Source organism: Orycteropus afer, unplaced genomic scaffold (genome assembly GCF_000298275.1).
Source record: "Orycteropus afer afer isolate SDZICR_OR568_19922 unplaced genomic scaffold, OryAfe1.0 scaffold00013, whole genome shotgun sequence".
Lineage (NCBI taxonomy): Eukaryota > Metazoa > Chordata > Mammalia > Tubulidentata > Orycteropodidae > Orycteropus > Orycteropus afer.
Window position 1 is genome coordinate 13857744 of NW_006921600.1, and position 10889 is coordinate 13868632.

A 10889-nucleotide genomic window follows, 5' to 3' on the forward strand; every position below is an offset into this window, starting at 1 on the left:
CTAGTTCTTCTGGTCTCATAGTTGTATAGGCTACAGATCGGATGGTGTACCAGTCACTAGGACTAATTGTTTCCATGAATTTTGGTTTTCTTCATTCTTATTTGTTCTGGACTAGGAGAGACCCATCGTTGCATCTAGATGGCAGCTTGCTAGCTTTTAAGATCCTAGTCACTACTCACCAAAGTAGGAGGTGGAACAATGTTTTGTATAGTATGTTATCCCAATTGAGCTTGATGTCCCCTGCGACTATGGTCCCAAGCCCGCCCGCAGGATCAACTACTCGGTCCCTCTGGGTAGCTGGCTGTGACCAAGCAGTGACCACAACCTTGCCCCTTGTCAGCTCTACTGTACACCTGAATCTCATATAGATAGTTCTTAAAAGAGCACAGTGCTCAAGACAGACATTCTTTACTAGTTAAGCTAAACCAGTGTTTGATTTTATACTCTAATGTTTATTTTAAAAGATAAACCACTTAATCACTTTACATAGTGATGATTATTAGTAACACATATGTTGTGACTCATTTTGTCACTGGAGTATTGAGGAATATGTTTGAAGATGGGTAGGAATTTGCTAGGCAGACAATCAGAGGAACAGCATTTGAGGGAGAAGGAATGCCTATGTGAAAGCATGGGGCATGTTCTGATTACCTAGTACCACTCAGACAAGAATATACCACAAATGCAATGGCTTTAACAAACAGGAGTTTATTCTCTTACAGTTTGCAGGCTTTAAGTTCAAGTTCAAAGTGCCAGGGTCGAGGGGCTGAGTAAAAGCCCCTCAGCCTTGGATTCCAGCTCTGCCTCCTCTTCCCGGCCCACTGGAGCTAGAGGCATTTCTTCACTCAGACAGCTGCTGGCTGCTGAGGCTGAAAAACCCAAGATTGACAAGTAAAAAGGCACAGTCCCGAAGTTACCAAACTACATGGCAGGCCAGTCATACAAGTCCATTGTAAGACCCAAGGTTGGCAGAGCACGGCAGGCTGCTGAACATTGACACACAACTACATGCAGGGTCCAAGCATGCCTGCAAGCTGGAAACCAGTCCCAAAGCTTCTTCTTATATACAGGAAGCAGACCACATCCCAAAGGCAGCTACTCAGCTGCTTGTGGTAGATCCCACCATGGATTTGATTGCCAGTCTCATTATGGGGAATATACCACCAGCTGCCCAGCCACTCAACCAGGCCTAGCCAAGTTGACACACAAACATAACCACCACAGAGCACAATAATGATTGTGAAACCCCATGTAATTTGGTATGACTGAAGCAAAGGAAAGGAGCTCTGGTGGCAAAGTGGTTAAAGCATTCAACTGCTAACCAGAAGGTCAGTGGTTCAAACCCACCAGTCACTCTGTGGGAGAAAGATGAGACAGTCTGCTTCTGTAAAGATTTACAGCCTTGGAAACCCTATGGGGCATTCTACTCTGTCTTGTAGAATCACTATGAATTGGATTCAACTTGATGGCTGGGGGTTTGTTTTTGTTTTTGTTTTTTTTGTAAAGCAAAGGATGCCTGGGAGGGAAAACAGTGAAAGATGAGGTTCAGGAACCAGATTACAAGGCTCTTGATTACTAAACTAGTGGAATTTTATCCACAAGATATTAGGAGACTTTGAATGATTCTAAGTAGAAGTGTTGTACTTTTAGATTTACATTGAATTATTTTTATAATTTAATCTTTTTTAAATTAAAATATACAATTAATTCATCTGGTACAACATTCAAAAGGGTATATACAGTGAAAAGTCTCCCTTCGGAACAAGCAGTGTTTTTAGTATCTCATATGCTTGTAGAGATATTATATGCATAGACAAGAAAATATTAATATTTTCTATTTTCATACAAACGGCAGTGCATTTATCCATTGGAATAACAATGTGCTTCAATATCACCCTTCTTAAAAGAAAATTCATTCAAGAAATGTTTGTTTAGCCAAGTATGATGATGACACCTAGTTTTTCACTTGGCAGATTGTAGACCCAAGCATATTCTCTGAGTTAGTGAATGGGAGATGGATTGAAAGTTAGACATGCCAAACTAAGGGACTCATGGGACATATAAATGACATACTCCTTGGGCAGTTGAATATTAGGGTCTGTCAAGAGGCCAGGAAGACTGTCTGGGATGGAGAGTTGGATTTAGAGGTTATTAGTACACAAAAAACAATAAAAAAAACCAGTTGCTGTTGAGTTGATTCCTATCCATGGCTACACTGTGTATTTCAGAGTAGAACTGAGCTCCACAGGTTTTTCAATGGCTGTTATCACTTGGAATTAGATCACCAGATATTTCTTCTGAGGTCCCTCTGGTTGAATTTGAACTGTCAACCTTTTGGTTTATGGTCAAGTGATTAACAATTTGTGCCACCTGGAGATTTCTCATTAATATGTGTTGTTGTGTGCTGTCTAGTTGGTTCTAACTCATAGTGACCTTCTAGGACAGAGTAGAACTGCCTCATAGGGTTTCTAAGGCTGAAATCTTTACAGGAGCAGATCACCAGGGTTTGCACTGCTAATTTTTTATTAACAGCCAAGTGCTTAACCACTGTGTCACCAGACCTCTTTCATTAAGGTATAAAAACCAAAACCAAACCCAGTTCCACTTAGTCCATTCTGACTATAGCTACCCCATAGGGTTTCCAAGGCTATAAATCTTTACAGAAGCAGACTACCTCGTCTTTCTCCTGCAGAGCAGCTGGTGAATTTGAACTGCCAGCCTTTTGGTTAGGCAGCCAATGCCTTAACCATGGTGGGAACCATACAAGAAAAGTCCATTTCACGTTGTGATAGTAGTGAGGGTTCAAATCTGGTGAATGTAAGGTGGAAAAGGGTTATTAAAAGGATGTTAAGTACTCACAGAGTTTTTTGAAAGACCAGGAAATCATTTATATACTATGCAGCAAGAAACAATGCCCAAAATCTCATTGCAGAACCAGTCCCATGAATACACCACTGGTGCTGCTACTGGGCATGGCTCCGCTGCGGTGTGCACTGCTGACAGCACATCAAGGGACTCTGAATTCCACTTCTAGGGCCACTGCCCTGTGGCCTCTTGGAACAGGCAACACTGCCAAAAGAGATTCTTTTGTAAAAAAAAAAAAAAAAAAAATCCAAACTTGACAAGGAAAGGGTTTATTCAGAAAGAAAGGGGGCGAAATCTATTGCAACAGGGAGAGTTTTCTGAACATAAGATAAGCAAGTGTCTCTAAGAGTTAGGAAAAAGCATTTTTATTATAGTTGTTGCTTAAATAGAGAATGAGAATGAATAAAGCTACAAAGAAAGAAAAATAGGTGTGAGGAAGTGAGGTTAAAGATGACATCATCAGATAATAAATCAGAATGTTTGATGCTGAGGTCAGCCTGTTCTGGAAGGGGCCTTAAGGAGGGGTAGTATGTTGGCTTAGGCTGAGGGTGGGCCAAAGTTCAGGGATTTGGGAGAAGGAGAAAAGCTTAAAGTTTGGTCAGCAGGGACAAACAATTCAGTTATTCATTTATGAGGCAAGGCATAGGAATTTGGAGGGTTTGTGTCAGGGAAGGAATGTGATCACACCTACTCGAGAGGTAGAAGTACTGAGAGAAGGAAATCAAGATTGGTGAAACATGAGTATAAGTCTAAGAGAAAGTAGCCTGTGAAGAGGGAGATTTTGGAGGTAAAGGAGGGAGTGGAGGAGAGGGTAGATAGCTGAAGGCATGATGTTCCTGGAGGGGTGAGGGATGTGTTTTGATACAGATACTGGGGGAAGAATGTTGTGAATGCACATGTTTGTAGGTGTGTAGGGAGAAGAAGTAGAGTGAGGGTTCATACTAATGAACTCTACTTTTCCTGTGAAAGGGGGATGAGGTTGGCTGAGAATGAAAGGACTTGGGTCAGGTAGGACCTTGAGAAGAATGGTGAAGATTTAGAATATCTATTGATTGGAAGAGGAGAGAAGGTTGTCCAAGGAAGAGGAAAAGAACTGGTGGGAAGCATGTAGGACTGAGCTGAGAATGGAAATGATCTCCCAGTCCATGTTGTTGGATCCATATAGTGCAGGATTGGGCAGGGTAAGTGTGGCAGGAGGACATGGAGTGAGGTCTTTAGGGTGGTGGGAAGAGAGTACTTGAAGTGATATAAAACAGGATCTAGAATGATAAGAAAGAAAGTGGAATCTGGAGAGAGTTGATGATTGGAGGAAAAAGTAAAGAAGAGAGGAGGAATAGGTTTGTCAATGAGATGTCAAAGATAGGTAGGATGGGGAGAAGGGGGATACCAGTAAATGGGGAGGAATGGACATAACCCATTGTCACAGACTGATGAGGATGCTTATGGAAAAGAACTACTTAGTCTCTTAGGTTCTTGAACAGCATCCCTAAGCTTCCAGATCTGTATGGTTGTGACACAATGGCACCCATAGAAAATTCTTCAGATAACTTTAAATCATGTAAGATTTCAGAGGTGAAGCAGGTTCCAATGATGACCAGACCCACAGTGTGGAGTGCAGTTAAAGGCCTCTGGAAATGAGGATGTTAAGGAATGGAAAGGCCAGAGTGTTGAGAGCTTTTTTCCCATGGAAATTAGAATAGGAATAGATGGGCTGGAAAGCCAGGTGCAGTGATTCAAGGAATACAAGAGAGGGACCAGGAAGTTGATAAATGAGGTAATTAATTACAAGGTTAAGCCCAAGTTCTGGAATTTTTATAAGCACTCAATAGGTATTATCTATAAATAATCAGATGATGGTATTGAGGAGGTGCTTTGTTGGATGGCATGAATTTTAAAGGAGAGGAGTTTTATTTTAATTAATAAAATGTTTTTGAGTGCCAAATAGCATTTGTTTGGAATCTGCAAGTATGGATTTTGAAAAACTTCCTCCTCCTAACTCCAGAATGTAGAGGAGAAGCATGAGGAGAAGCAGGATGTGAGGGAGAGTCAGATTTCAACTAAAGCATGAAGGTGGTGGGAGCCATCTGTGAGGATGTTGAGGCTGGGAGTTCTTCTACACATGGATATAGGTTTCGGAGGACACAGATGAAAGTATGTGAAGAAAGCTTTCATCTGGTGGAAGATACAGGAGAGGAATAGTTATAAGTAATGTGACATTGAGAGCCATCAAAAGAATGAAAAAAAGTTACCTGCAGAATTTTCTATGGATGCCAGTGTATCACCAAACAGATGTGGGAGCCTAGGAAAGCTATACAAGAACCTGAGAAACTAAGTAATTCTTTTCAATGACACATCCTCAGCAGTCTGTGACAGTGGTTATGTCCATGTTCATGACATAAAAAAAGTAGAATTAAGCATAAACTTGGTAAATCTGGCTAGTTGGGAAAGTAAGATATAGCCCAAGTTAAGGGAATGGTTTATTTAGGCTGGGTGAATAGGTAAAACTGGATAGTTCACACACAGATGAATCTGACCATTTGCAAATATCTATTTCAATTTGGAATGCATCAGTATTGTTGAGATTTCAAAAGCTTTTCTTCCAGTCATAGGTGTTGGCCTTCAGTGATGAAAGTTATCACCATAGGTTCTGCCTGTCCTTTCATTCATGTTGACCCAGCTTGTAATTTTTGGTTCTTCATAATTTCAACGTTGTGATAAAGAACACTCTGGAACTATTTGGAATGTGAGGTGGGTTCTGTGATGCACGAAGTCCCTGGGGAAATGTGATTCTCTACCATATGGTGCTGTCATGTTTTTAATATACTAAAACTGAAAAAAAAAGAAAAAAAGTTTGGCATGTTCTCTTTTATCTATCTCATCTGCTAAACTTTAGGCAAATAAGAAAAGAAATTACTAGCTAGAAATTCTTTTAAACAGCTAGAATCCCAGCTGTTAATGCAATAGAAGAGAACTTATGCAACCACCATTATTAAAGTATGGTAAAATAAATGCAACAAAGAAGTGCTTATTTTTATGGTTCACAAAACCAAAAAAAAAAAAACCAAACTCACTGCCATCAAGTTAGATCCAACTCACAGCGACCCCTCCTTGGGTTTCCAAGGTGGTTATCTCTATGGGAGTAGATTGCTCAGTCTTCCTTCTGAGGAGTGGTTGGTGGGTTTGAACCACCAGCCTTCTGTTTAGCAGTCAAATGTCTTAGGCACTACACCATCAGAACTCCTATGGTTCACAAGGCTCCTTAAAAATAAGAAAGAATTCTCTAATAATTCAAATTCTTCAGTTCAGTTTAGAAAATGTTTAAGATTCTTTTGGGGAAGATACTGTGCTCTAGACTCTGTGGGACTTCTGAAATTAACAACAAGTAGATTTTGCCTTCAGGAGGTGCCTGATGTTGGTGGAAAAGTGGGTGTAGGTAACTATGATGCCCAAGCTGCCATGGTAGTATTATGTTAAAGCTCAGCTGTGAACCAACTGAATGATTGGCTGTTTGAATACACCAGTGGCTCTGTGGTAGAAAAGACCTGGCAATCTGTTCCCATAAAGATTACAGTTTTGGAAACCCCTACAGGGTTGCTATGAGTCAGAATTTATTTGATGGCGCACAACAACAACAACAATGCGAGTCCCTGGGTGATGTAAATGGTTAACACACTTGGCTGATAACCAAAAGGTTGAAGGTTCAAGGGCACCCAGATTTACTTCCCAGAATTCAGCCTTTGGAAACTCTATGGAGCACAGTTATACTCTGAGAAACATGAGGTTGCCAGGAGTTGGAGTCCACTTGATGGTAACTGATTTTAACTATAATGCAAGGCAATGTGTTGAAGTGGTAATGGACACAGAGTATCATGGACACATGGAAGAATGAGTGATGGGTTGTTATTACAGGACAGTGATGAAAGTTCAGGTTGGAGGTGGTAACAGGCCAGAAGGTTGACTAGTACGTCATCTGGGGAAGGTGGGCATTCTGGGCTGAGGTACCACTGAGTAGGCACAGAGGTGCAAATGTGTATTCATGGTGAACGGCTTCACCATGGTGGATTGCTTGAGCTGTTTTGAGTATATACTAGATGATAGCATAGCCTTTGGGTAGTGGTTGTATGTGTGTGATGAACAATTGGGAAAGGATGGAGAGAGAAGAGGGATGAAGCAAGACAGAAGATGAGAAAGATATGGGAGCTGCATTATTCACCTCCATGCATGACTGTCACAGAATGGGATCTTCTAGAGGGAGTGGGAGTGGGAGTGGTCAAGGAGGGACTGGATGATCATTCCATAGGGCAACCGTAGAGGCCATTGTGGAATTCGTGGAGAGTTGGACTAAATGACTTCATGATCCCTCCCTGCTCTCAAGTTCCATGATACTTAAATAGAAATAGCTTTTCACGAATCATATCTTGCCTTTCTTGCTTTTTTTTTTTTTTTTTACATTGCTTTCTCTCTCTTTCTTTCCTCCTGCTAGACACTGGAGATAAAATAATGAACAAGAAAATAATGACAGCATCATTGTAACCTGTCTTCCCTATAGCACTAGTCCAAAGAGGAGACACAGTAGGTTCTCTATACATGTTACTTTGAGTTTGGATATGAGTGAGGAAAACTGACAAGGCACTTTTGCCTGGGGTAGCCTAATAAGTTCTGCTACAGAGTGGAACTGCCTTGAAAGATGATTGCAGGGACCTCCACATGCAGGGGTGGGGAGTAGGTGGCTGCTTGCATAATGTTTGATTTCTGAGTCATTAAAAAGGCTCCTTTGCCTCCCAAAATATCTCCTATATCCAGCCTGCTGGTGCTTTTAATTCCACTGTTGGAAATTTGTTTCCCAAGATTTTATCTTCTATTAAAATGTAAATGCCCTCCCTGTGTGAGAGAGGACATCATTTACCCTCATCAGTCTTCTGCACCTTTATAGGAGAGATTTGCTCAGCCCTTTTCATAGAGCTGATTTTGAGCACTGAGAAAAAAGTACCTGGACGGCAAAAGGGACCTAGGGAAAGAACACATGTCAAAGGCAAACTTTGTCAGAGTTCACAGTTTGTATGAGACTGACCCTGGGACATAGTCCTTTGGCCTAGAAAAATCTGTTGTTATCCTTGTAATTAGCCATTTGCTGGTAGATATTGACATGAAATGACAGTTATTTGTATTGTAAACTTTACGGCTACAAAATAGTTATTTGTTTTGCTTTTTAAAAGGGTAATAAATCTCATCTCTTCTACCCCTACCTCAACAAAAAACTTCATGTGGCAACCTGATCTGTAGTCTTCCTTGACAAAGCTATACTGCATATAGTTTGTATAGTCACGTGACAGAGGGTTCTGTATTTGTCAGTGAAAAAAAAGTGAATGCTAGATATGATAACAAGTATCCTCAGAAGTTTCAGTGGCTTACTTGAAAAGATTCTTCCTCATTCATGTCACAATGCAATTCAAGTTGAGTGGGCAAGAGGAGATGTTCTATATAGTCCTTCAGGGATGTAAGGCCATTTCTTGCTAGATTTTCACCTTCTTCAGTACATAGCCTCAAGGTCACACTGGCCTTATGTGGAAGGCATAGCACGGAGAAGAGAAAGCACACTTACTTTTAAGTACCTTGCCTAGGGAAAAAATAATCAAGTCAGTTGCTGTCAAGTCGATGCTGATTCATAGTGATCCCATGTGTGTCAGAGTAGAACTGTGCTCCACAGGATTTTCAGTGGCTCTGATCTTTTGGAAATGGATCACCAGACCTTTCTTCCAAGATGCCTCTGTGTGCAGTGGAATCTCCAAACTGGTAGATAACAGCTGAGCACAGTAACCATTTGCACTGCCCAGAGACTTTCTTGGCCTAAAATTTACCTACATTTCACCTCATATTCTAGTCACATTGACCCACCCAGACGGATGCAGGCTGAGAAATAAAGTTTGCCTGTGTGTCCAGAAAGAGGAAATACCCTTAGTGAGTTTCTAACCTAGGCTCATCAGAAATCATTTATATATTTTCCTTCTCTCTGTGACTTTTGGAGAGTTGTCATTAAGGGAACAGGGGACAAAGAGAACAGTAGTATTCTGAAAAGGTCCCTGGCTAGCACAAGGAATTTATGCTCAGCTACTAACCTACCCACCCAGTTGGCACTGTGGAAGACAGCCTGGCAATTACTTCTGTTAAGATTACCACCATGAAAAGTCTATGGAGCAGTTCTGCTTTGTAACACATGGGGTTGCCATGAGTTGGGATCAACTCAACAGCAATGATTTTTCTTTTTTGTTGCTGTTTTTTTTGAGGCTCTTGAAATTTTTCAGTGTTTGGAATAGTGAAAAGTCATTCAATCTACTTGGTGAAGTGCATCATTCTACTCTTGGAGTTTTGTTATGTAAGGAAGGGTAGTCTTGATTCAAATAAATCCATTTATGTTTTATTTGTTTGTGTGTTTTTTAATAGAAGTAGGAAAAACCTAATGGCAATCTCTCTTGTTAGAACAGGAGTTTGGGGATTTTAAATTGCATGGCCAGTGGTGTCACTAGAAGAGTACAGGGGTAATTAATTGCAGTGTTTGATGCTGTCAAAGGAAGTGACACCAAAATGACTATCTATAAAATTTTTGAGCAATATTTCAGCAGAAATTTATTATTTTTTATAAAATTTCCCTGTAGTTAGTTAAAACAACAGAAACATTTTTGTAAGCCTAATTTACATGTATCAATAAGCCTTCCATACACTAAATATACCACAGGCTAGAACTCCATGCTAATTTACCTTTTGAACCTTTTAATGTGCTCTGGTCAGACCTGTCATTATTACCCAATTACAGTGATGCTTGAAATCATGTGTTTTGTTTGCATGCTGTACAAGCATGTGCTGTTGTTTTTGATGCTGCCAGTGTTTTCATAGTGACTGATTGTGTCGAATTTTCTGGTGTTTAGCTATAATATTGTAATAATTAGTATTTGTGAATTTATATTAATAAGTCTTCTGGGAATGAAGTAGTAATTAAAGGAAAGAAGGAGAAAAATTTAAAAAGCCTTCTGCTCAGTTAGTAATAATATAATTCAATGTAAATAGATTTTACAAAACATTTTATTGTTAATATTCATATAATCTGAGAAATTTACACTTAAGCAATTTACAGCTATATTTATCACATATTATTAAATGATTAAAATTGATAATAACCATTACTAAGGATTCATGAAGGTCCATGGGGAGGGGTGACACCATGAGTTATTGCGCTGGGTGACACCAACCCTAGTGACAACACTGTGTATGGTTTCCGTAATATGTTTCAATTCTCTTTGGAAATAATAGTATATTAGGCTTTAGAGAAGATTTAAAGCTCTTCCAGTCTCACTTACTTATTGTGTAGATAAGGAAACTGAGAGATAATGAATTGTTCAAATTCACATAGCTAGCTCGTGATTGATTGGGTCTGAGGCCCCTTTTCCAGATGTCTGCACCAATGTGCTTTCTGCTATCACAGTGCTCTTCTCTAGTTGTTGTTGTTAGGTGCTGTCAAGTCATCTCCAGCTCAAAGCAACTCTATGTACAACAGGAACAAAACACTTAACACTGCCTGGTCCTGGCCATCCTCTGATCCTTGCTATACCTGAGTCCACCGTTGAAGCCACTGTGTCAATCCATCTTGTTGAGGACCTCCCCCTTTTTCTTTGAGCCTCCACTTTACCAAGCATGATATTATTCTCCAAAGAATGTTCTTCACCAACACTACAACTCAAAAGCATTGACTCTTCCCTAGAGAATTACTGTTTTTAGACTAGACCTGTCCTGACAGAATAGTAGAAACCAGCTAGAAAGGAGGAGGCTTCACCATATGAAATAAGAAGGTTCCTTTCAGCTCTCAAATTCCCAGATTAATGGTGTTTCAGTAGATGGTGGCTAATAGTATAGCCTGTCAGCAGTGATGCAGCCCTCCAAGCACTTGTCACTTTCCTGAGAAAACAGAGCCTCAGTGCTTCATTTATTTCAGTTTTTTTTAATCATTCTTATCTCTTTTTTTATCTGACTTT

The 10889-nt window shown here is 40.2% G+C and overlaps 1 protein-coding gene across 1 annotated transcript in view; it reads left to right on the top strand.

Annotated features, from left to right (window-relative positions):
• The window catches only part of KCNH1 (potassium voltage-gated channel subfamily H member 1), a 705904-nt gene that overhangs the window by 331468 nt on the left and 363547 nt on the right, over positions 1-10889 (top strand). The gene's annotated exons all lie outside the window — the stretch shown is intronic.